This window comes from Leucopleurus acutus, assembly GCF_964270905.1.
Source record: "Leucopleurus acutus genome assembly, chromosome: 3".
Lineage (NCBI taxonomy): Eukaryota > Metazoa > Chordata > Mammalia > Artiodactyla > Delphinidae > Leucopleurus > Leucopleurus acutus.
Window position 1 is genome coordinate 105,940,546 of NC_139145.1, and position 21,325 is coordinate 105,961,870.

Below are 21,325 nucleotides of genomic sequence, written 5' to 3' on the forward strand. Positions count from 1 at the left end.
CTGGTTGAAAGCACTTCGCTTTTTCAAAGGTCTCTCCAAACTCAATTGTAATCCAGAAATGAGTATTTTCCCATGAAAATATCAACTGCTTGAACCACATTTGCCAGAAACTAGGTTATGCTATTCATTTTACCAGTAGCTAATAGTTACTCTCATGAGATATTATATTTCCTTAAATTTTTGCTGTGAGGATAATTTTATAATCACTACCAAGCAGATATAAATTTTTTCATCCTTTTAAGAAATTTAAATTCCTCCTCTTAATCTTATTTTCAGCATATTTGGATGTATCTAAACTTTGTCCTTAGTCAGTCAATCCACATCAGATAATTTCCATCTTTCCTCTAAATTAAAAGGGATCTTATTCCTTCCATTTAATACTAATCCTGGAAAGCAAGAAACACATGAAAACAACCAAAATCTTTAATGGCTTTGATTTGTTAATCACTGAAAAATTTCAAACATTTCTACTTGACCCCTCTGAAGCACTAATTGTTATATTGTGGCGTAAGCAAAGCATTTTGAACAGCTGTAGGACACAAATCCTATTAGTGAGGGAGAATCTTTCTAAATCACTTTTTGTGTATAATACTTATAATTGTTAATTGATTAGGAATAAAAGAGGTCCTCCATAGTTAAACAAAAAGTTGACTTCCTTAAACATAATCACGCTATTCCATTTCAACAATTCTAATAAGTCAGTTTGAGGTGAGGTTATCACAATTTCCATAAACTAAGACTGCCTGAAGTTGTAGCTGGCTTAAGAAACCAAAGACAGCCTGCTGCAGTTGGCAAAAATGCTGACTTGTGAGGCCCAGGTCATTATTTACTGGTGTCTAGACTTAGAGCTTCTTTAACCTTACACTTTAACTTCAGGGCCTCCCCAAAGGAACCAGTTTCGGGGTCAGCAAAGTCCTTTGGTTGTATTTTCATCAGAATTGAGGATCAGTAGGTGGGGACATCATGCCTCAACCCTGGAATACATTAAAGAACGGCCGAGAGCACTTCTGCACAGCTTTTGAAGCTGCCATCAGGTTGTTAACTCACTCCCCAGCCTCAGAGCACAGGATATTGACTTTATTCTTTACACGGGTTCCTTGCAAAGCAGTTGAGGGGGTTTAAAATTCCATTTCTGACCCATAAGACCTTTGATGATGCTGTTCCTGTACCCTGGGCAAACTCCTTTCCCCATTCATACACTGCAGGTATGAGTCTATTGTTCACATCTATTAACTAGACATATTGAAAGGGACTTTAACTTTTCTTCAGTACATATCTAGAACAGTTCTCTCAATTTAAGTTCTCATATTCATGCTAAGCCTTTGATATATGCAGGCCATAAGTGAGAAAATAGACTACATTTAACTTAATTAAATTCTTATTGTCATTCTCAAATACCAATTTTAAAGGAGTTGAATGTACCTGAACTGTAAATATTTTTTTAAATAAAATAACCAACTCAAATGATATATGAAGAAGAAAATATCCAAAACTCTCATATGCATTTCAGGAGAAATAAAAAGTCCTCTAATGGGAGTTATTGTTGAAACTGTATTCTTGTTTAGTTGTTAAACCAAGTCATTACACACTGCACGTCTTTCTTTTACAGCCCACATTTCTCAGCAAGAATCCACTCTTTGCTTAACAACTTTATTCTTCATTCAAGAAAGAAAAATGGCTTCACCATTGATAAGTAAATTAAAAGTTAGCTTTAGAAAACAATAGCCATTTCATAAATAACATGGAGAAAGTAATTTTCATACTTGTGTGTCAAAAGATGTCTTGAGTCTGCCATTTGCTTGCCTAAAATACATAAAGTTACGTCATGAATAGTCACATATAAGACTTTATTACAATTCTAAAACTTGAGTTCTTTACCCCCCAAATTTAGAAAACACCAACTTGCTTGACCTAAGCACCACAAAAAAGGGGCTTTGGTATTTTGGTGCCAGAAAAAGAATGATTAGTTGAAAAGGAAAGATGATATCTGAAACAAATTCAATGTATGTGTTTGTTTATATGTGTGTGTGTTTATATGAATGTACATATATATTTATCAGTTACATTAAAAGAAAATACTGCTGACATTGATTACTATCCTCACGTGCAGATAGAGCTGAAAAGGCTATTTCATAATCAACAATATATGTAGAAGTATGGATGAGTGAAGTTGGTTTGTGGCTACAGCTCTTTTGTAGATCCTGCTGCTGTTTGTGTCTTTGCCTCTTAGACACTGTCTACACCTAAGGACAGAGCATTCTGACCACCAGCACCGACATCCATGCACCATCTCCAGGGTGGCCAGATTGGAATAGACCCAGGCATATTCTTCATTTTGATTAATCTGCTGTATAGATAAACTGAGCTGATTGAAGAGTTGTAGTCCAAACTGTTCTCAAAATGTTCTTGGACTTTATATATGAAGATACGAAGAAGCTATTTAAATTTTTTTTTTTTTTTTTTTTTTTTTTGTGGTACGCGGGCCTCTCACTGCTGTGGCCTCTCCTGTTGCGGAGCACAGGCTCCGGACGCGCAGGCCCAGCGGCCATAGCTCATGGGCCCAGCCTCTCCGTGGCATGTGGGATCCTCCCGGACCAGGGCTCGAACACTTGTCCCCTGCATCGGCAGGCAGACTCCCAACCACTGCACCACCAGGGAAGCCCAGGTATTTATAATTTTTAACTTAAAGGATTAAGATAGCTAGATAACTTAGTTTTGCCAAGAAAAAAAAAAAAAAGAATTTCAGAGAATTAGTCAGTGTTATAGACTGGATGTTTGTGTCCCACCAAAATCCACATGCAGAAACCCTAGCTCCCAATATGACTGCATTTGTAAATATGACCTTTATGGAATTAAGGTTAAATGGGGTTAGAAGGGTAACCCGAATCTGACGGGAGTGGTTTACTTATAAGAGGAGGAGAATACACCAGAGAGCTTTCACTCTCTTCCCTGTGAGGACACATCAAGAAGGTGGCTATCTGTAAGCCAGAAAGAGAATCCTCACCAGAAACCAAACAGGCTAGCACTGTGTTCTTGGACTTTCCAGCCTCCTAAACTGTGAGAAGATAAATTTCTGTTGGTTAATCCCCCCAGTCTGTGGTATTTTGTTGTGGCAGCCCGAGCACACTAATACAGTCACTGAAAATATATTTCTAGGCACCCTGGGAGACAATAGAGCAGAGAAGAAAGCAGAAGATTTGATTTGGTTTGACTGTAAGTTTATTATGTATAATAGGTAATGGCTACATTACCTGTCCCATCCAAACTTAAGCAAATAGGCAGACCAAAGAAAAGTTTTTAACTGTCAGTGAAGAAGGCAGAGTTACACCAGCAATGAGTCATTTAAAAAGTGCTCTGGAAACAAGTCTCCTACTTAGGTCCCTTTATTGATACACTGTACTTAATTTCTGAAATTGCCTAATTCCAGAAGGGAACCAAAAATTATTAATACATTCTACACAAATTTACCCTGTAGTCTTTTAATATTTTATTGTTTAATTATTTTTGATAATAGAATAAGCATCTGCAAGGCCCTATTCAAAATAAAATGTGGCATTTATATTTATTTTTAGTTGGAATACTTTTTGATTAAGTAGAAGAATATCAATATCCTGGGGTATAAATAGCTCTAGCTGAGAGCAAACAAAGGCTTTCGAGTGCTATGTAGTACAGAGCCAATACGGTTATCATAAATTTCACTTCTAACAAAAGACATCAGTGTTAACAAAATTGTTTAATTTGCTTAGGCAGGATGAACCTTGTGCCTCTGCAAATGATTTCATGAGCTTTATGTTGAATAATGCTCTAGAGAGATACTTTTTTCTCCATTTATACCCTAGTAGGAGTTAGCTTCTAGTTTATTTCAAGTACATAATATATGTGAAAAAGTGCTTGCAAATTAGAGGAATTATTGTAACACAAGTCTGCCTTAAGACATACAGGCACTCAAGTTAAACAGGAATTACATTCTTTAGCTAACAGATTTATGGAATGTAATGAAATTTTGCTACCGGGTAGTAAGGATAGACGGCATAATCTATTTCAATGGAGAATCGAAAAAGTAAGTAGAAGACAGTGTTGAGAACAATGAAGTAGGAGTCAGAGCCCTGTATGACCTTGAACACTTGACTTCTCTAAACCTTAGTTTCTTTATCTGTAACATAGTTATTCTAGGTCATATTACTATTAGGATCAAATTATAGAATAGATGTGAATGTGTTTTATGCCTTTCAAAGAGATATGTGAATTAATAAAATGTTGTTATATAAGAGGTAGGAGGCTATCCTACCAAGGCATGTGAAATAGGGTGAAAGGAATATTCTGTGATGTATAGGGTAAGATGTGTTAATGAAGAAAATCCTTGCTAAGAGTCTCTGTAAAACCCTGGTAAGTGTTCTGGGAACTGTCTTAGGGAAAGTGGATATAGCAAAGCTTCTCAATCACAGTACACATGAGAATCACCCAAATCTGGTGAAAATACCAATGCCAGGATCCTATCCACCATGCATATTTAACGTAACAAAGTTCACAAGCGATTTTGAGAAACATCTTCATTTAAGAATCACTGGTCTAGGGACTTCCTGGTGGTCCAGTCGTAAGACTCCACACTTCCAATGCAGGGGGCCCGGGTTCCACTCTTGGTCAGGGAACTGGATCCCACATGCTGCAACTAAGAGTTTGCATGCGGCAACTAAATATCCCACATGCTGCAACTAAAACATCTTGCATGCCGCAACTAAAGATCCCGCGTACCGCAACTAAGACCCTGCGCAGCCCAATAAATAAATATTAAAAAAAAAAAAGAGTCACTGGTCTAGAGCAGAGGTCAGCAAACTTTTTCTTTAAGAACGAGATAGTAAATATTTTAACCTTTGCAGGCCTGTAAGATGTCTTCTTTGGTTTTGGTTTTTTACAACCCTTTAAAAAATGTAAAGATCTTTTAAAATTCCCCAGCCATACAGTAATAAGCGAGGAGCAGAATGAGATTTTAGAGAATGAAAAAACTCACGTCATAGTTTGTAAATTAGTACAATACATATACAATATATTGTCACTCTATGGATGATTATTTTTCATTGCTGTGAAATCCTTGAGTGTAGAGCGTTGTCTTATCCAGCTTTGTATCCCTGGAGTCCAGGACATTTCCTGGCATATCACGGTCACTCAGTATTTGCTAGATGAATGAATGGAAGAGAGACGGTCTATTAAGAAATACTAATATTAGAGATGATAGCATCTGCAGAATCTTTCCAATGATAAGAGAGGTTATAGTTTCCAAGTTAATTTCATCAATACAAACAGTAAAAACAAATAAAAACCAAAACCATAAAAAGACCCCAAAACCTCCCAAAAACTCTACTGGCTTAATAGTAATATTTGTTGAATTGACTATGTTAAGCAGCTGTTGGCATAAATCTATTTTATTTGTTGTTTGGAAGAAAGATGGCCCTGATTTTGTGGTATCTGGGGGAAGATGGAGGTTCATTTCTTGGGTGCAATATTTAAGGAAATTTCTCTGGAGACCAAGTCTGGGGATGGGAATGCAAATTTACCTTTGAGAAGATCATAAGGTTGTCTCTAAAGGAGAAATTTGTTTGGGGAGATGTTTGATTTCTAGCATGATGTACTTAAGGCTCTGGATTAGTACTGGGTATTCTAACTTAGTTAAGTCTTTAAATGTGGTGAGTCATATGAATGCATTGTTTATTTAATTCAAAGCTATTTTTATTGAGAATAAAACATGGTAATGAAATATGACATGTCATAGTGGATTCACAGTCATCTAATTGGCTTAAAATAGGTCTTTAAAAAATTAATTGATTTTCCAGCCTTACTGACATATAATTGACAAAATTATATATGTTTATGATGTACAACATGATGTTTTGATATACATATACACTGTGAAATGATTACTACAGTCAAGCTAATTAGCGTATTCATCATCTCACATAGTTATCTTTTCTGTTGTTGATGTAAGAATATTTAAGATCTACTCGGCAAATTTCAATATAGAGCATATACAATATAGTATTATTCAACTATACAAGACAGTATTAACCATAGTTACTGTGCTGTACGTTAGCTTTCCAGAACTTTTTCATTCTGCATCACTAAAACTTCATACCCTTTAATCAACATCTCCCCACTTACCCCAGATTTCAGCCCCTGGCAACCACCATTCTACTTTTTGCTTCCATGAGTTCGACTTTTTAGATTCCATATATAAGTAAGAACATACAGTATTTGTCTTTCTGTGTTTGGTTTATTTCATCTAGCATGTTGTTTAGTTTCATCCATGCTGTCACAAATGGCATGTTTTTTTTTTAAGGCTGAATAATATTTCATTGTATGTATATACCACATTTTCTTTTTTTTTTTTACATCTTTACTAGAGTATAATTGCTTTACAATGTTGTGTTAGTTTCTACATATATATACATATACATATATCCCCATATCTCCTCCCTCTTGCGTCTCCCTCCCACCCTCCCTATCCCACCCCTCTAGGTGGTCACAAAGCACTGAGCTGATCTCCCTGTGCTATGCCGCAGCTTCCCACTAGCTATCTATTTTCCATTTATACCACATTTTCTTTATCCATTCATTTGTAGATGGACACTTCGGTCGTTTCAGTATCATAGCTATTGTGAATATTGCTACAATGAACATTGGAGTACAAATATTTCTTCTAGATACTGATTTCATTTCCTTTGGATATATACCCAGAAGTGGGAATGCTGGATCATATGGTAGCTCTAGTTTCAATTCTTTGAGGAATCTCTATATTGTTTTCCATAATGTCTGTACTAAGTTACATTCCCACCAACAGTGTACAAGTATTCTCTTTTCTTCACATTGTTGTCAATCTTTGTTCTTTTGTCTTTTTGGTAGTAGTCATTCTAATGGATGTGAGGTGATATCTCATTGTGGTTTTGATTTGCATTTCCCTGATGGTTAGTGATGCTGAGTAATTTTTCATATACCTGTTGGCCATTTGTATGTCTTCTTTTGAGAAATGTCTGTTCAGGTCTTTTGCCCATTTTTAAGTCAGATTATCTGGGGGGTTTTTTACTATTGAGTTTTACGAGTTCCATAATCGTGGATATTAATACCATATTAGATGTACGATTTGCAAATATTTTCTCCCATTCCACAGACCTTTTCACTCTGCTGATTACTTCCTTTGCTCTGCAGAGGGTTTTTGCCATTTGTCTTTTTTTGCTCTTTTTGCCTATGCTTTTGGGATCATATTTTTTTAAAAAAAATCATTGTCCAGAAAATAGGTCTGTTTTATGTAGTTCTGCCTTCTAGATATAAAAATCTGATATCTTATCTCAGATCAAAGTGAGTGTCCATCTTCTTGATCTGATTATGACTTTGCTCTCTCTACTGAGGTGCATTGTCTTTCTTAGTAAAACTTTTCAGTAGTTTCATAGCTCACATTGCCTAGATTTCTTTTTACAACATGTGTACTCCATCTTGCAGGCCAACATCTTTTTGGGCATTTGACTATCATTCATTAAAGTTCAAGTGGACATTTCTTTCTGAATTGCTGCAGGGGCCTGAGATCAGCTTCACCAATGCCTCAGGTTCCCTGAATATACGTTTATCCTGCTTCATGGCTGTTCCCTTGTCTCTAATGTTCCCTTGATTTTCTTAATAGTATCAGTTTAGATATTGATAATGTTGAACTTGACCTGAGCCCTGTGCTCCTGGGAAAAGTTATGATTAATAAATCTCCCCCAGTCCTTCCCCCAGCTCTTTTATGTTTCAAGAAAAAGCTTACTGCAAAGAACGAAACTTTCTCTTCTTAGATAAGAATCACTGATGCCCTCCTTGTTTACCTGGGGTGAGGCCAGACACAGACCCTCCAATTTCCCATTCTTCATCTCATAAATGATTTGTTGAACTGTTTGTTTGTCCCCACTGACCAGTCTGGACAGAATCCTTGACCTGACCAAACTTTCGTCAGGCTTTTCTCCCTCCCCCATGCACCTGAACTTTGCTGCACCCCTGGGACTTTGTAAGGCTTTGAAGCAGAACAGTACCTCCTTAGCAGCCTCTCCAGGTGATCAGCTGACTGCAAGAAAAGTTCTTCCTTTATCAACTGTCCCATCACACCACCTGCATCTCACTCCGCCAGACCAGTTTCCTTTTAGCCTTTTTCTCCCTCCATATAAAAAGAAAATTCCTTTCTTGCATGGCCTTTCAGATGTTTGCAGATCTTACAGTCTGAGCTTTCTCCTATTGCAACAGTTCCCTTCCCCAACTGCAACAACCCCTTTAATAAAAATCTTTATTTATTCCAACAAGTTTTCTTACCCTCAAGACTGGGTTAGATACTTCCCAGAATTCCAGGGCATCATGTGCTTATCCTAATCAGAGCACTAATCACACTGGGGAGCAGGGCTGTGTTCTTGCCTTGATTCCTCACTAGAATGTGAGCTTCTTGAGGTCAGTCTCTGTGTCCAACTTACTTTGTAGCCTTGATCCCTCGTAGAGTTCTAGGACATTTTAGAGGTACAAGTAAGCCTTAAGTACTTAATTATTTAATTCAATTAACAACCAGCTTTTTTCCCTGTGAAGATGGACAACTGCTCTGAGAACCCGTTTCTAACCAGTCATTTCCATGGATGAATGAACTAGGGGCAAGGGAAGGGAGATCACAATGAAGAGTATTCCTCTATGTCTGCGTAAGAATAGTTTTAACACCCAGAAGGGGTGATTTAGATTAGACAAAGGTTTGCCATCCTCCGCTGTCCCTTATAAAACTATGTGGGAAAGCAATTTTGATTATTGTTTTAGAGGCCATCAGTTCTAGAAAAATATCCCAGAAGAAAATAGGTTTTTTTATTCCTTCTGGCTCAAAATAGAGACTTATATACTTCTGGAGATGGAAGAAATACTAGCTTCAATTTATCAAACACATAAAATGTTAACTGTGCCATTTGATGGAAACTTTATGACATACATCACAAAGATATGATTTATATTACACCAGAAATGCTGCTTTCTCATTCCCTACTTCAGCCAAGAGATCCAACCTAGCCTCAAGGACTCCAGCTTAAATCCTCAAGGAAGATAATAAAGTAGGCTGGTTCCTATATTCAGAAACTATCCCTGACTTGAATCAAAATGTCTTTAGGATGCCAAATTTTGTTTGCTTGTTTTTCTAAAAGAATCCTCCATTCCTGTTATTCCGATTCCTTCCCTAAGTTTCTGATCCATTATTAATCTCAGTTAGATCTGTGACTTTCTGATACTCAAACCATTTGCCTGGGAACTTGTCTGATCCACCTCAGTGCTTTGTGGCAACTTAGTCTATCTCAGTTCTCACTGTCTGGCCCTGAGATACTACCCATTCATCTCTAATCCACTCATTCACCCCCAATCCATAGCTAATCCTGAACCCGATGATGGCTTTGCTCCAGCTCATACTGACATACCACAGGTACAGGCTGCACTTCTTTTTCTTGTTGTGTAAAGGTCCCTCCATGCTCACTGTGGCTCTTTGTTGGCTACTTGTCTTGCACTTTTGCATGTTCCTGCTCACAGTTCTAGAAATGTACCACATAGTTCAGAAATAAAACATCTGGAACACATCTACATATTTTCATTTAATTTAAATTCTATCAAAGTAATAAATGTACATAGTGTAAATAGTCATTGGAGAATACAGTATGGAAGGGAGGAGGGAGATTACAGTGGAGAAACATGACAAACTCTACCCAGCCCAATGATCAAGTCCAACATCAACAGTGATAAGTCATGTTGACAGTACATACGTCTGATGTTATATGATGAAAAGGGTACTTTACTGCTGAGGTCTTCTTCCCCAAAGCGCATAACCCTAAAATAATCATGAGGAAAACATCAGACAATTTCCTTAGAGAGGCATCCTATGAAATACCTGACCAGTATTCCTCACAACTGTTAAAGTTATTTAAAAAAAAAAAAGTCTGAGCAATTGTTCCACTCATGAGAGCCTATGGAAACATGACAACTAAATATAATGTGGTAACCTGGATGGGATCCTGAAACACAAAAGAGACATTAGGTAAAAACTAAAAAAATCTAGAGTATGGACTTAGACTAATAATAATGTACCAATATTTGTTCATTAATTGAAAGCAAGGTACTATGATACTAAAATACAATGTTAAATAGTAGGGGACACTGGGTGTGGACTATATGGACACTGTGTAATCTTCTCAAGTTTTCTGTAAATTTAAACTGTTCTAAAAAAAGTAAAGTCTATTTTTTAAAAAGGGTAAATGGCATAAACAATTTATATGACTCAAAAAAAAAAAAAAAAAAGGAAAAACAGCAGTTCTTGCCGTCATGTCCTAGTGGCAACAATTTTCAACTCATTGAATTTTTTCTCATGGCTTTACTATATTTCTAAATAGTACGCTTTTGTGGAAATTTTTTCATTTATCCTTTTTTGGACACTTTCCCCTGACTTCCTGTGATGGCAGATGAGGACTTAGCTCTCTTCCACCATGTCTCTTCTTCCCATTATATTTATGTCACAAATCTTGGCTAATACATGTTCAGTGTTCACATTACTATAATTATGTAATCTTGTTCACTGTTGAGCTAAATTGTGTTCTGATTACTTTTTCTTATGAGGCACTGTTTGCTTTTTCTGACAATTAATAATTGTTTCTTTTTTTATTTGCTTGATTCTCTATGTACGTATTGCTAATTCTTTCCCAACACTCCAAAAGTTACATGAATAAAACCCTCATGATATTATTTTCTAGAATAACACATCAGAAAAGTAACCAGTTTCATTTTGTCCTACTATCTCCCTCCTGCAGACCTCTATTTCCTTGTTCTACTCTAGATGCATGCCTCAGCTACCAGTCCAGGACTTCTCTTTGTCATCCTTCCAATGAATTCCATGGGTTTTGGATCAGATATCGTCTTTCTTGGTTTATTTTCTCATTTAGATGTAGCACATTCTTTAGTATCTTTTTTTTTCTTCTTTCAATCTTTTCTTAAATATAAGATTAAGATTCCACTTTTGTTAACAGTATGCATGCACTTAGTCTGAAAAGAAAAATAGTTTTCCAGGTATGTTAGGAAAAAACACAATCTCCTTGCTTGAGATCCCTAGAAAACTGGGTTCAAGGAAAAAGCTTATGTTTTATATATATATATATATATATATATATATATATATAGTGGTACAATCCCAGAAACCTAGTAGTGATAGGAAAATACAAATAAAGATGGGAAAGAGGGGGGAACAACATGGTGTTCATCAGCTAGCTAGTCTCAGCTTTGTGGTAAGTGCAGCAGATTGCTTGGTCTTGTAGGATGTCTTCAGAGGGGTCATAGGAAAAGAAAACAAGTTATGTAACAGTTTTTGTCTCCCCTTGCTTAAAGTTTGCTCCACTGAATATCAATTCCTCAGCATTTCCAGATTGTGTCATCCAGACTGTCCAAGGAGCTGCTGGGGAAACCAGAAACTAGGAATGCAGTGGTGACATCCAAGGTTTAAGACATTGCACGCATAGTCAGCCAGTGAGTGGGTGTAAGGTAAGGGCACTCTCTACCTGCCCACCAGCAAGCTGCACTCTTGTGAGCCCTGCCAAACACTAAGCTTCTGGGGGTACATGAATGCTGATTAGATCCAGTGGCTTCTTGCACTCCACTGGTGATTGAGGTGAGCCCAGGGGAAGGAGGTGAAAGGCCCCTTTCCGCAAGGAACCAGTAGACACTGCATCAGTCCTCAGCATTCTACATTGTAGGCAGAATGCCACAATGACATGGTCCTTGCCATGGAGATGAACAAGGCTGTCTCCTATGATTTTCACAACCTTTTCTCTATGGCCCATGAGAATGCAGTTGTGTCAGGTGATCTAACTGAAGAATCATCAATAGCATCATGCAGGTTGCTGGTGAATCCAAGGAGCTCATAAATTTGATCTATCTCATATCTGCATCTCTGCCTCTCTGTTGCCCCTCACAAAGTGCAAACACTTTCACCTCTTTAAGCTGATTGTTTTCATATTTACTTCCTTTGTGTCTAAATGATATTATTGAAATGCCAACTCCTGATTTCTTAGTTTGAGGCATTTTCTCTTAAGTCCCACTGAAGAAGATGAGAACTTGATTTTCTTTCTACCCTTCTGTTTGTATCACATGAAAGCACCCTTCAAACATTCAAGCCCCACCCATCCTGCCAGTGCAATGTAATTTTGGCTAAAGCAGTAATCAGTGTTTATCATTTAAACAGTATCAAGGGGTGGAACTTCCAGAATGACAGAGTAAGTGCTTCTGAAAATCCATTCTCCATAAAAGCAATTAGAACAAAGCCAAAAATTCTCAAAGCAACTTTTTCAGAACTCTGTAAATTAACTTGAAAGAATCTAAGGAGTGTTTATTCAAGAAAAATTGCTGAAACTTGCTAAGAACATAAGCTTCCTAGCATTTTAACTTGCCCTCCTCCCATCCTCCTCTCCCCAGCTCCACAATAGCAGCCTAGCAGCCACTTCATGAAAGGGCTGATCAGGTGTGAAGCTCCTTAAAATATTTCTTCCCCAGAGAATTGCTACTATTTGATATGTATGGAAGTTGCAAGAAAATCCTTATTCAGAAGGTTAGTCATTATTTGACTAGACTCAGAGCTTGTTCAATGGGAAAGGTCTTATCCTTAGGGTGTTTATCAAAAACAATCAGAGGAAATTGTTCAACATGGCAGCTGCCTGAATCAGCAATACCAGTTAGGGGAAACAAGATAATGACCAAAAGACTTTAAAAGAATATCTGGGAAATAAGACCATTTGCACGCCCAGAAAAAAACCTGAGAACACCCTTATCTCTCACCTCTGTAGAATAAACCTGAGAACATCCTTATCTCTCACCTCTGTATGACCATAAGGCTCTGTGCAATCAGGAAGTTAAAGCTAATGCAGAGTGGTAAACTACCAGAGCCCCAATATACACACAGAGACCTTAGGCAAAAAATAGATGTCTTATTGGTTCAAGGCATTTAAGGAAGTCTATGTCCAATCATTAGCTGACTACGAAGGTAACAAAGGAGAGATATCAGTAGCTAAACACCACAATATACACAGACTTGATAGAATTTGTCCAGTAAAATTCAATAAACAAAAAGTAGCAACAAAGTAACAGTAACAATAAACTCTAGAGGAAGTGGGTTCCTGAGTTCCAGAATTGTCCCATTATATCTTTGTAAATGTCTTCTTTTCAATTAAAATTATGAGACATACAAAACAAAAATGAAACAAAACAACAAAGCTCCACAAAACTATGGCCCAACCACAGGGAAAAAAATAGTTAATAGAAATTGTCCTTGAGGAAGCCCAGATGTTTGGGCTACTAGACAAAGACTTTAAAACAGCTCTTATAAATATTTTTAAAGAACTAAAGGAAACTATATCAAAAGAATTAAAAGAAGTCTGAGAATAACAACTCAGTGAACAGAGAATATCAATGAAGAGACAGAAATTATAAGAAGATCTAAATAGAAATTTTGGAGTTGAGAAACAAAATAGCTGGAATGAAAAATTCACTAGAAGGACTCAACAACAGATTGAATTTGCAGAAGAATCAGTGAATTTCCAGGTAAGTCAATTGAGATTATTAAGTCCTAGGAATAAAAAAGGAAAAATGGAAGAAAAATTAATAGAGCCTAAGAGACCTGAGGACACCATCATTTCAAGGGATCCTCAATAAAATATTTAATTTGTCATCAGAAACTATGGAGGACAGAAGGCATGGGGATGACATATTCAAAGTGCTGAAAGAAAAAGACTGTCATTCAAGAATTTAATATCTAGCAAAACTATCCTTCAAAAATAAAAGAGAAACAAAGACATTCCCAGATAAACAGAAACTGGAAAATCTGTGACTTAGAAGGCCTGAACTACAAGAAATAATAAAGGGAGTACTTCAGGCTGAAATTAAAGAACACTAGACAGTAACTCAAATCCACATAAAGAACACTCTTAAAGGTAACTGTATAAAAAATATGAAAGACAGTGTAAATATAGTTTTGTTTGTAACTATTTTTTCCTCCTAACTGACTTAAAAGATAACTGCATAGAGCAATAATTATAAAACTGTGTTGATGAGCTTATAATGTAGAATATGTAATTTATATGACAATAATGTAATAGCACAAAGGAGGGGAAAGGGAACAAGAGCTATACTGGAGCAAAGTTTTTGTGTTGTATTGAAATTAAAATGGTATTATTCCAAACTAGATTGTTTAAAGTAACATGCTAATTGTAATACTGAGTACAACCACTGATACAATAACTCAAAAAAAAATGACAAGTGAATTAAAATGGTATTTAAAAAATATCTATTTAGCATACAAATAAAAGGAAGTAGAGGAGGAATAGAGAAACAAAAAAATCTTAAAAAAACAAATATCAAAGTGGTAGGCATAAATCCTACCTCATCAGTAGTTACATTACATGTAGATGGATTAAATACTCTAGTCATAAGGCAAGGATCGGCAGAATGGATTTTTTAAAAACCCCATGGTCTAACCATGTGTTGTGTAAAGAGACACACTTCACAAAGACATAAATAGGTTGAAAGTTAAAAGTATACAAAACAGAAGCATCATGGAAACAGTCACTAAAATAGAGCTGGAGTGGCTGTACTAATATACTTTAAAGACTATCTCAGCTGGGCCAGGAAGGAAATCATGATTACTCTCTCTTTACTGCTTAACTTCTATTTGTCTAGAGCTAATATTTTTCTTTTCTTATTTGCTTAATTTTCTATGTATTTATCTATGATTACATCCAAACTTCTATCAAAAAGTCTACATTTGCTCTCAAAATGTTCAAATGCATCAGATACTCAGAAATTAATATTTCATCTTCCTAATGGAGTTTCTGAAGAACCTTCTGCCATGCTTCAATATGAATGGGTTATCCTCTCTATCTGAAATTTTCATCCTGAGATCTCCCTTCACAAGCATCATGTTTATTACCTTCATCTCTGTTGGGTTGGAAGTACTGTTTTTGGTTTGCCAGGTTTTCTTGGTTTTTTCCCTCATTTTGGTAGAACTCAGCCTCCAGTAGCCTCCTGAGAGAAGAGAACAAGGAAAATACATTTCTTAGAACTTGCCTGCCTGAAATTTATTTATTCTACCCTGAAACTTGATTATAATCTGGCTTGATGTAGAATGTTAAGTTAGAAGTCATTTTCCTTCAGAATTTTGAAGGTGTATCTCAATTGACTTTGAACTTCTTCTATTCCAATGAGAAGTATGCAACAATTTTGACTTTTGATTCTTGTTATGTGACATATTGTTTTTCTAAAACACTATCTCCAGTGTACTAAAATTTTTATAATAATATGTCTTGGTATAAGTCCATTTCATCTTTTTGAGGGGGTACTCTGTGGGATCTTCTTAATCACTTCCCTAAGGATGTAAGGTAAAGATTTAGCTTACATGTAAAATTAGGTGATCAGTGCAATGCACACAGGAATAAAGTACAATTACCAAAAGCTAAGTGTCTCCTAATCACTGATCTAGGGACACCATGGCATAGGTAGTTCTTGGTTAACTCAAGAAAGAGGACAAAGAGGTGTTTAACACGAATGAATTGTTTGCTTTAACAGGTATTCAACCCAATTGTAGTGACTAAGGCAATGAAACAGAAAGATTGGCATGATGAAGTTTTTATGGGTAAAGTTGGTAGTTCTGAGTGATTTTAATAAAAGGTTTCCTCGTATCAAAGTATAACAGACTTTGTAGCCTTAATCAAATGTTCTAATATGAAATAGTCTTTCAGACTCAGAATGCCTTTTATTTATTTTTCATGTCTACAAACATCTGTCATTTTCATCTCAAACATATATAAATATTTTTTGTGAGGTATAAGTCCTCTGTAAGATTTTGTTAAATCTAAATAGGATTGGAATAAAATTTAAGGAAATATGTTTTATTATCAAAATCCTATTGCTAAAATTTTTCCCTTTCTTTTAAATTTTTTCCAGAAGCTGAAATCAAAGCATTCATCCTAAAATATACTACTCTGAGTGCATGATTATTTTTTTAGAGGATATACTATAAAAGTAAAAAAGATTAAGGCAGAAAGGAAGGGGCTATGTTTAACTTGAAAATTTGGCAACTGTTTTGATTGGATACTATTTTATTTGCAGTATTTTATCTCTTTAAATCTTTCAACATAAAGATAAATAAATTATATGTGGGCAGAAAAATATTTAGTGTCAGCTTTTCCAAAGTACAGTTTTCTTCTTTTCCAATCTGTGACGATTAACAAAGGGCATTTTAAGAAGTTTTATTCTTTCCTTCTTATCTCATCTTGAGAGATGAACTCAGTAGGCACAACTATAGTTAACTGTTCTATTCCCAGTTACTTTAATTATTAGGGTAAAAAATGTTAATTCCTAGAAGCAGTAATACTTCAACAGTTTATTGAACTTCACCAGAGGGAAAACACTTCTAAGGATATAGTTCATTAGTTCTGTGCTCTCAACCATTAAATTTAGACATTTATATAGAAACTAGATAAATGACACAAAGCAAAAAAAGTTTAAAGTGAGAAATTTAACATGTCCATGATTAACTTTCATTATCTTGATGTTATTAATGAAACCAAAGGCTAGTAAGTGTTGAATGAGCCTTGCAAACTCAATTTTTAAAATCATATATTCTTTGAAAAATAATTTTTGGTTGCAAGATTTAAGAATATCACATTTCTAGATTCTCAAAATATATTCTTGAACTTTCTCTTATTCAACCACTGAAAAATTGTTAATTTGTTAAGTACATAATGAGGTTACTTGGTTGAAACAGGAAGGAAAAGAAAAACAAGGTTGAAAAAGAAAATGAAGTGGTAACTGCTATAGAAATTTGGAAAGGAGACAGAAATTATCAAAGATTTGGAACTGTATTTTGACACTGACCAACTCAAGGAACAGATATGGGACGGGAAGTCCAACTGAAAAGTATCTATTTACCTGAATCACTACTGGTAACAATGTGCCATTTTGAATTGAGAGAGTAGTCACCTCTTAATATTCTGACACAGTTTTACCATTTCTTCTCACATCTAAAAATAAAAAAAGTCAAGTTGTCCTGATCTTTTGAATTTAGCATTTAAATCCTGAATTCACACCAAAGAGTACATGTTCTTCCGAGCAGAATAGTCCTAAAGATTTAAGATTTTAATTCTATTTAAAAGGAGAACCCTGGCATTTTTCTTCCCACTTAACCCTCCTCCTCTCATGACAGTATAGTCTACAATAGCCAGCTGAGTGATAAATCATATAGAACCTAAATTAATTCCATGCGACTTTTTAATGTTGACTTTTAACTCACAAAAGCACACTATCATATGAGAGGATTATACCACCAGACTTCAAATAACCACATGAATAACTCTATTGTGATTGTGTTAAAGCGTATATAAATGGTTTGAATGGCCACATGCTCTTAAAGGCCATACTTTATAAGCATAAATTAGTTAAAAAACAAATCTCCAAAGTGCCGCCAGGAGTGATCTCCCAAATCACTTCAAAGCACACAATTCCTCTGGGTAGTATTCACTGTGGAAGTTGTTCTCATCATGACAAATGCTAAAGTTGTCCATGAAGGGCTTTCCTTCATCCAGTGCAGGGCAAAGAGAGCAGAAGGAGACAAACTCAAATTTATATAGTTCTCACATTGTAGCTTTCCAAACTTCATTATGAAAATTTTCAAGCCTATAGATAAATTCGAAGAACAGAAAATTTATATTTATTTTAAAAATATTTTATAATTGTACTTTTGATAACTTTAATCCAGTAATTATTTATAAGATTTCATATGTCCAAGTGTTTGAGTGTTTGTTTAATCATCTGTTAATCTAAAATTTTATTGCTTTATAGTAAAAGAATGAGATATGTTTAATTTTCACTTTTTAAATTATCAGTGTTTTCTTGTGGTCTTATTTATAATCAACTTGTATGAAGTTCCATGAATCCTTTTTTTTTTAACATCTTACTTTCTGCTTTATAACAAAGTGAATCAGTTATACATATACATATGTCCCCATATCTCTTCCCTCTTGCATCTCCCTCCCTCCCACTTTCCCTATCCCACCCCTCTAGGTGGTCACAAATCACCAAGCTGATCTCCGTGTTCAACGTGGCTGCTTCCCACTAGCTATCTATTTTACGTTTGGTAGTGTATATATGTCCATGCCACTCTCTCACTTTGCCCCAGCTTACCCTTCCCCCTCCCTGTGTCCTCAAGTCCATTCTCTAGTAGGTCTGTTTCTTTACTCCCGTCTTGCCCATAGGTTCTTCATGAACATTTTTCTTTTTTTAGATTCCATATATATGTGTTAGCATATGGTATTTGTTTTTCTCTTTCTGACTTACTTCACTCTGTATGACAGACTCTAGGTCTATCCACCTCACTACAAATAATTTCATTTCTTTTTATGGCTGAGTAATATTCCATTGTATATATGTGCCACATCTTCTTTATCCATTCATCTGTTGATGGACACTTAGGCTGTTTCCATGTCCTGGCTATTGTAAATAGAGCTGCAATTAACATTTTGGTTCATGACTCTTTTTGAATTATGGTTTTCTCAGGGTATATGCCCAGTAGTGGGATTGCAGGGTCGTATGGTAGTTCTATTTTTAGTTTTTTAAGGAACCTCCATACTATTCTCCATAGTAGCTGTATCAATTTACATTCCCACCAAAAGTGCAAGAGGGTTCCCTTTTCTCCACACCTTTCCCAGCATTTATTGTTTGTAGATTTTTGATGATGGCCATTCTCACCAGTGTGAGATGATATCTCATTGTAGTTTTGATTTGCATTTCTCTAATGATTAATGATGTTGAGCATTCCTTTATGTGTTTGTTGGCAATCTGTATATCTTCTTTGGAGAAATGTCTGTTTAGGTCTTCTGCCCAATTTTGGATTGGGTTGTTTGTTTTTTTGATATTGAGCTGCATGAGCTGCTTGTAAATTTTGGAGATTAATCCTTTGTCAGCTGCTTCATTTGCAAATATTCTCTCCCATTCTGAGGGTTGTCTTTTGGTCTTGTTTATGGTTTCCTTTGCTGTGCAAAAGCTTTGAAGTTTCATTAGGTCCCATTTGTTTATTTTTGTTTTTATTTCCATTTCTCTAGGAGGTGGGTCAAAAAGGATCTTGCTGTAATTTATATCACAGAGTGTTCTGCCTATGTTTCCTTCTAAGAGTTTGATAGTGTCTGGCCTTACATTTAGGTCTTTAATCCATTGTGAGTTTATTTTTGTGTGTGGTGTTAGGGAGTGTTCTAATTTCATTCTTTTACAGGTAGCTGTCCAGTTTTCCCAGCACCACTTATTGAAGAGGCTGTCTTTTCTCCACTGTACATTCCTGCCTCCTTTATCAAAGATAAGGTGACCATATGTGTGTGGGTTTATTTCTGGGCTTTCTACCCTGTTCCACTGATCTATACTTCTGTTTTTGTGCCAGTACCATACTGTCTTGATTACTGTAGCTTTGTAGTATAATCTGAAGTCAGGGAGCCTGATTCCTCCAGCTCCGTTTTTCTTTCTCAAGATTGCTTTGGCTATTCAGGGTCTATTGTGTTTCCATACATAATTGTGAAATTTTTTGTTCTAGTTCTGTGAAAAATGCCAGTGGCAGTTTGATAGGGACTTTGATAGGGATTGCATTGAATCTGTGGATTGCTTTGGGTAGTATAATCATTTCCACAATGTTGATTCTTCCAATACAAGAACATGGTATATCTCTCCATCTGTTTGTATCATCTTTAATTTCTTTCTTCAGTATCTTATAATTTTCTGCATACAGGTCTTTTGTCTCCTAAGGTAAATTTATACCTAGATATTTTATTCTTTTTGTTGCAATGGTAAATGAGAGTGTTTTCTTAATTTCACTTTCAGAGTTTTCATCATTAGTGTATAGGAATGCAAGAGATTTCTGTGCATTAATTTTGTATCCTGCTACTTTACCAAATTCATTGATTAGCTCTAGTAGTTTTCTGGTAGCATCTTTAGGATTCTCTATGTATAGTATCATGTCATCTGCAAACAGTGACAGCTTTACTTCTTCTTTTCCGATTTGGATTCCTTTTATTTCTTTTTCATCTCGGATTGCTGTGGCTAAACCTTCCAAAACTATGTTGAATAAGAGTGGTGAGAGTGGGCAACCTTGTCTTGTTCTTGATCTTAGAGGAAATGTTTCAGTTTTTCACCATTAAGGATGATGTTGGCTGTAGGTTTGTCATATATGGTCTTTATTATGTTGAGGAAAGTTCCCTCTATGCCTACTTTCTGGAGGGCTTTTATCATAAATGCGTGTTGAATTTTGTCGAAAGCTTTCTCTGCATCTATTGAGATGATCATATGTTTTTTCTCCTTCAATTTCTTATTATGGTTTATCACATTGATTAATTTGCATATATTGAAGAATCCTTGCATTCCTGGGATAAACCCCACTTGATCATGGAGTATGATCCTTTTAATGCACTGTTGATTCTGATTGCTAGTATTTTGTTGAGGATTTTTGCATCTATGTTCATCAGTGATATTGGCCTGTAGTTTTCTTTCTTTGTGACATCTTTGTCTGGTTTTGGTATCAGGGTGATGGTGGGCTCGTAGAATGAGTTTGGGAGTGTTCCTCCCTCTGCTATATTTTGGAACAGTTTGAGAAGGATAGGTATTAGCTCTTCTCTAAATGTTTGATAGAATTCACCTGGGAAACCATCAGGTCCTGGGCTTTTGTTTATTGCAAGATTTTTAATCACAGTTTCCATTTCAGTGCTTGTGATTCGTCTGTTCATATTTTCTATTTCTTCCTGGTTCAGCCTCAGAAGGTTGTGCATTTCTAAGAATTTGTCCATTTCTACCAGGTTGTCCATTTTATTGGCATAGAGTTGCTTGTAGTAATGTCTCATGATCCTTTGTATTTCTGCAGTGTCAGTTGTTACTTCTCCTTTTTCACTTCTAATTCTATTGATTTGAGTCTTCTCCCTTTTTTTATTGATGAGTCTGGCTAATGGCTTATCAATTTTGTTTATCTTCTCAAAGAACCAGCTTTTAGTTTTATTGATCTTTGCTATTGTTTCCTTCATTTCTTTTTCATTTATTTCTACTCTGTTCTTTATGATTTCTTTCCTTCTGCTAACTTTGGGGTTTTTTTGTTCTTCTTTCTCTAATTACTTTAGATGTAACGTTAGGTTGTTTATTTGAGATGTTTCTTGTTTCTTAAGGTAGGATTATATTGCTATAATCTTCCCTCTTAGAACTGCTTTTGCTGCATCCCATAGGTTTTGGGTCGTTGTGTTTTCAT